This window comes from Cygnus olor, chromosome 1, assembly GCF_009769625.2.
Source record: "Cygnus olor isolate bCygOlo1 chromosome 1, bCygOlo1.pri.v2, whole genome shotgun sequence".
Taxonomy (NCBI): Eukaryota; Metazoa; Chordata; class Aves; order Anseriformes; family Anatidae; genus Cygnus; species Cygnus olor.
In genome coordinates, this window is record NC_049169.1 from 179,654,703 (window position 1) to 179,660,602 (window position 5,900).

Here is a 5,900-nt window from a genome sequence, read left to right on the forward strand (position 1 = left end):
AAACATATTACGACAGCTGTAGTTAAACTCAAGTGGTTCGAGGTCTTACAAGTCCAGTTGTCCACCATGCTCCTCTGCTGATGGGCATTTCCCAACAGAGGGAGTGGGACACATCTCGTCCTCCACGCTTCTGCATTCTCCAGTGAGGATGGAGTCACTGCTGCATGGGCTGCTCTGTTTCATGACTGTGGGGTAGGGAAAGGATCTTTGCAGCAGTCCAGCCTGCAAGTTGCCTTGCATGCTGGCACCTGGCAAGCTTCCTTTTCACTTGGCTTGAATAAGGTGGAAAGCAAAAAACTACAAAATTAACGCAGTGGTGTTTCATTCCCCATGGAAATCTGCAGGCATCAAAACAACTGCTACCTGTGTCAGTCTAACAATTGCAGCATTTCCTGCTGTATCACAGTGTCAGTGCTGAAAATGGATCCCTCGGCAATCCAGCTGAAGTGTCAGCATATTAATGCTGTTGGAAGTACAGGCTTTAAATGTGATAGAAAAATAATGACTAATATCAACTCCTACTGCTGACCCCTTGCATACTCACATCTGTGTATGTGATTTTCCATGGGTTCAGTGTCATTAAAAGATCTTATCCTGAGATGATGTAAAGCACCATAGCTCCATTGACCCACCCAGTTGTCCCCCATTATGTATTTACTTGTTACTGCCTGCATAGTATCTCGCACCTGTCCTAATTAAATAACATTGTTTTTCTTTTACTGACCACTTTTTCAAAATGCCGAGCTGTTTTTGAATTCTAAGCCCATCTCACAGCCTCTCAACAACTTGTTTTATAGACTGGCTTAATATCCATATTCTCTCCTCCACCATCCAAGTAATAGGCAAAACCACAGAACAGAACAGCACCGAGGTTATCGCAGACATCACGAACATCTTCAGGAGCCTCTTCCTTTTTGACAGTGAACCATCTTGACAAAGAACCATCCACAGTTTCTATTTTAGAGAGGTTATCCACCCAGTTCCCAATGTTCCCTTAGTTCTTCAAGTACATTTCTTTCAAATAGTTTGCTCTGACTAATCTGCATTGACAGTTACTCAGTCCGCCTTAGCTGTTTATAGACAGTTTTATTTTTGTTTGTTCTGTTCCAGACTTTCTCCAAGAATTGAATTAAGCTGAGGGGAAAGGGGAGGAATTTATTTATTTATTTATTTATATTTTTTTTGTTATTTGTTCTTCTTTTTTAATTCTTCAGCTCCTTTCCCCTTCTTTTTCACAATGGGCACCATATATGTCCTTTTCCAGTCTTCTGGACAAAAACAGGCGATCTGGGTTTGATTCATAATATTGAGAGTCACAGCCTCGTGCAATGGGCCTCTGGCCACCCTGAAGAGGACAGGCAATTGGGGCTGGGGAAGTAAGTATTTTTCTACCATGAAAATGCAACTAGGACAAAGGGGTAAGAGGGCATACATACTTGCACAGAGGACTAAAATTCAGTGAATAGTTTCATTCCCAGGAGGAGGGAAAGAGAGAGATTAAAATATTAAAAATGTAAGGCTTTTTAAACAGAGTAAAATTCCAAAACCAAAGGAAAACATTGCATTTTGGATTGGACAAAGATTTGAATCATGAGTGGATTTTACTCTGCAATCATTTCGTCTATTGTTTAAATGAGAAAAAAAAAAATGCCATTTGGCAATGACTGCAACCGATTTCATTCTCAATTTTTCAGGTTAGCTGAAGAGCTGAAAAAATCAATTGTTTGCACAGCTCCTGTCCTGGAGGCTTGGAAAATTACACTTTAGAGATAACAATTATGGGGGTTATGGTGCAGAACACCATCATGGAAGTTTAAATCAGAAGAGGCTGAGATTTACATCATTTTGGAAGATGTCATGAGACCTTTGTTTTGAAATGGACCTAAAAGCAGTTTCTGAAGCAGTAATGAATATGGCTTGACCTTCCCTATGCTTTTTTTGTTTGGCATTGTTAAGCATAGAAATCTTTAATGCTCTTCATGTTGACAACATAAAATGATAGGTAGTTTTCCTGTCATAGCTGAGACCTCTAAGACATATTTTCATATGACTATGCTGCTGGGAAAGATGAATTGCTTTTGCCTTCGTTCACGTTATCTGAATGCAAGGACATTAGAATGCTATGCCCTTTCATAAGGAGATTGAGCTCTTCCTTTGAGTCACACCAGTTCTGAGGTTGACCATCAGGACTCGGGAAATGACTGTTTGCTCACTTCAGACCTTGCCTAATACAGAGAGCTTATGCAAGTGATGACTGAGACGGCCAATGAGTCTGCTTTGTTTTTTCCAGTAACATATTGTTAGTGAATGGAATTAGTTAAGAAACTATTTGGTTTAAACTTCTTTTTTCATCGCCCAGAACAGAATACAGTTGGGTCTATTTTCCACCAAGGGACCAACAAAACTTGGGGCAGGCTTGAGCTGGTCTTCTTTGCAATTGGAGAGTGTTATAAGACAATGTCAACATTTGGTTTGCAGCTTGGCTTGAAGAAGACGCAGAGTAAGGTATGACCAAAACCTAGGAATGAGCAAATGTCAAATACATGACAAAGTGAGGAATGTTACAGGACAACACTCTGTGATCTTCATGTCTGCTTTACAGTGCACTTAGTAATCACTGAGGAAACATAAGGTGAGAAGCTGACTGAACATCACCATGGCTGGACTTAGGACATGAGATCCAGGCAAAAGCATAAGTGGAGTGCTTGGGATAGCACAGGTGGTACCACAGGCCAGACACGTATTGGCCTCTCTGCTCTGCATACCAGCTGGGAGCACAATGAAGGGCTCCACAGTTCCTCTGAGCAGGGCAGCCAAAGGAACTGTGGAGGAAGGACACACTTGCACTTACAATGACACTGATTGCAAGAAGCCTACTTTCCCTCAGAACCATAGAATCATTAAGGTTGGAAAAGACCTCCAAGATCATCTGGCCCAACTGTCCCCCTACCACCAATGTTACCCACTAAACCATGCCCATAAGCACTGGGTCTAACTTTTCCTAGGGACAGTGACTCCACCACCTCCCTGGGCAACCCGTCCCAATGCCTGACTGCTCTTTCTGAGAAGAAATGTCTCCTCATTTCCAACCTGAACCTCCCCTGGCGCAACTTGAGGCCATCCCCTTTAGTCCTATCACTAGTTACCTGCGAGAAGAGGCTGACCCCCAGCTCCCCACGCCTTCCTTTCAGGTAGTTGTACAGAGCAATGAGGTCTCCCCTGAGCCTCCTCTTCCCCAGACTAAACAACCCCAGTGCCCTCAGCCGCTCCTCACAGGACTTGTGCTCCAGGCCCTTCACCAGCTTCATAGCCCTTCTCTGGACATGCTCCAGGGCCTCAATGTCCTTCTTGTAGTGAAACTGAACGCAGTACTCCAGGTGCAGCCTCACCAGAGCTGAATGCAAGGGGATGATCGCCTCCGTGGTCCTGCTGGCTACACTATTCCTGAAACAAACCAGGATGCCGTTGGCCCATGCTGATTTATTTACAGTTCTGAAGGAAGCCATCACACTGGGAGGAACTTCTTTTCGCAGTTAAGCTGGACTCACCCTGTGGGCCCTATGAGCACAGGTAGGGCTGTGACACAGCAGAACCAGGCAAGAGCCAAGTGGAGAAGCTCAGCTTAAAGCAGCTCCTGCAGGATGGGGTCTTCCCTGGCCACAGCCTCCCAACAGGATATCTGGGAGACTTTCCATGTGGCCACAAGCAGGAAAAGGGCAGTTCTCTGCACTGTCTCTCGTCTGGCCTTGAGCCCCAGCAGTGAAATCAGCAGGAGTGGGGACACACAGGGCCCTGGCAATCAATATGGTTTTATATGTATGTGCTTATCTGGAGTACAGAAAAGAGCAGAATTAGCAAATCACCACTTACCTATGCTAGAAACCACTGCAGCTCCCCAGAAATGTGCTGGTGCAGACACTAATGCTGATGGCATTGACTGGCTTCAGCAGTCACACCACGGGGCAACACTGTTGATGAGACAAGACCAGCAAATGATTTTTTATGGGACAGATCAAGATTTATGGCTGCCCATCACAGAACACAGGTGCCCAGGAGGCTGCTGCCTCTGTTTTAGCTGGTGTTGGGTCAGGGGCTGGCCAGGGAAGGCTGACTGTTTTTCCCAGTCACAGCTATCAAAAGGAAAATTGTGCCTGTCACAGCGAGGGCTCAGTGAGGAGAAGGTGGGACAATCAGAGATACTCTGCTTAGGATATACCATACTCTGATAAGGATATACCATTGCCCTTTGACAATTTTCTGGGTTAACTCACTGAAGAAGCTGTCGAAACCATGAGGAACTCTCTCAGGTTACAAATTTCACTCAGGTTCACCCTGGTGAAGAACTCATGACAACAGTTCCTGGAGTGTCTTCTTCGTCCATTCTGGACTGGTGGTTTACCATTTCTTTCAAGGGAAATCTTTGCTGCCCAGGATTTAGTTGCTTCAGCTGCAATTAGTCCACACTTTTTTCAGAGACTGCAGCTAGGGAAATGATCTGCATATAAGCTGTCCTAATCATTTGTTTTTCATCCCATATGCAGACCAAAAAAATAACTTGTGTGTGTGTGCATGCACCCACATTAGCCCACAACCAAACCTTCCAGGAGTTTCAAGTGAATACCAGAGGAAGAAAAAAGGTTGTATGCAAGTTGTCTGTTACATTCATCTTCCCAGACATTTTACTGAAAGAGATGTGCTAGCCTAGGGATGGGAGATGAGTCCAGTTCACAAAACTACAGAAGAGAGTACCCCCCTCATCTAGTGGTGAGGGCACCTCTTCAGGGTGTGGAGGACCTATGTTTGTCCCTTCTCTCTGTCTGACACACACTTTGACAAGAACCAAGGACTCTTGCACCCCAGAGTTGCATCTGATCCCTGATCCCAGCATCCCCTAATAGGCCGTCTCCAATCTCTGGTTTTGGGTCTCTTTTCTTTGTAAAAAAAAGTATTAACCAGTCACAGAAACACTCTTGAAGGCTAACGCCAGTCACAGAAGCTGCTATCATTAACATCCTTTTACAATCACTTGACTACCTGCAACAGGAGAAGGTATTTTGTTTTGATTTAAAAAGTGAGAGGTATGGTCAAGATGATTTCCACATGAGATCTTCTCTTTTGAAATCCATTCCCTTTCACCTAGAAATGTACCAGTATTACATAAAGTCTGATTACAGTCTGACTGCTTTCCCTCAGCTTTGCTCAGAGGTGCACTGAATATCTGTGTTATTAATATAGGCAAAGCTCAGTGAGATGCTGGGTGCTTTAAAGTTTCTCATGAATCATAATAAAAATCATTAAAAAAATTATATAAGAGCTGGTATATTCTATACAGAGAGTGGGGAAAATGTTCTGAATCTCACTGCTCTGAGTACTGTTCCTTCTGTCCACAGTTACAAAAAATGAAATGTTAGTAGTTCATACCTGTGGGTGCCCAACACTTTCCCTTAGCAGGCACCTTGAGTAGCCAGGAACGTATCTTTTTAAGCTTTATCAGCCGACTGCTTTTGAGGGACATGTTCTTAATGCAGAAAGATCCTTCTGGGTTTTGCTCCTATTAATTTTACATAAGGAGTTTTTGTTAGCCAGAATTAGATAGCACCACTTATTTATGAATAACCCATGAAGGAATGCATGAGTCAATATGAGATACTTTCCCAGTCCCTGGTGCTGGGTATTCACAAATCAAGAATGGCATCTATTCAGAACAATCACCAGCAGAGGTATTTCTATGGTATGCCTGGACTAGCTTGGAATGAATTATCCTTCTAACTATATGAGTTGGTTTCCCCGAAGCGTATTTCTCCCATCCTTTCCCTGTTGGGAATAATTATTATGGTGGAGTTTTTTAGCTGCGCATTTTGGGTGCCCTCTGTTTCTTTCCAACCCCCTTATTTAACTGT

The 5,900-nt window shown here is 43.7% G+C and overlaps 1 long non-coding RNA gene across 1 annotated transcript; it reads right to left on the minus strand.

The window, feature by feature from the left end:
• Window positions 1-1,940: 1,940 nt before the first annotated feature.
• On the minus strand, window positions 1,941-5,594 carry LOC121062278. Its single transcript, XR_005815500.1, has 3 exons — window positions 5,422-5,594; window positions 3,871-3,968; window positions 1,941-2,518 (listed from the first exon to the last, which is right to left on the minus strand). It is a non-coding gene; the product is annotated as an uncharacterized LOC121062278 (long non-coding RNA).
• Window positions 5,595-5,900: the final 306 nt, after the last annotated feature.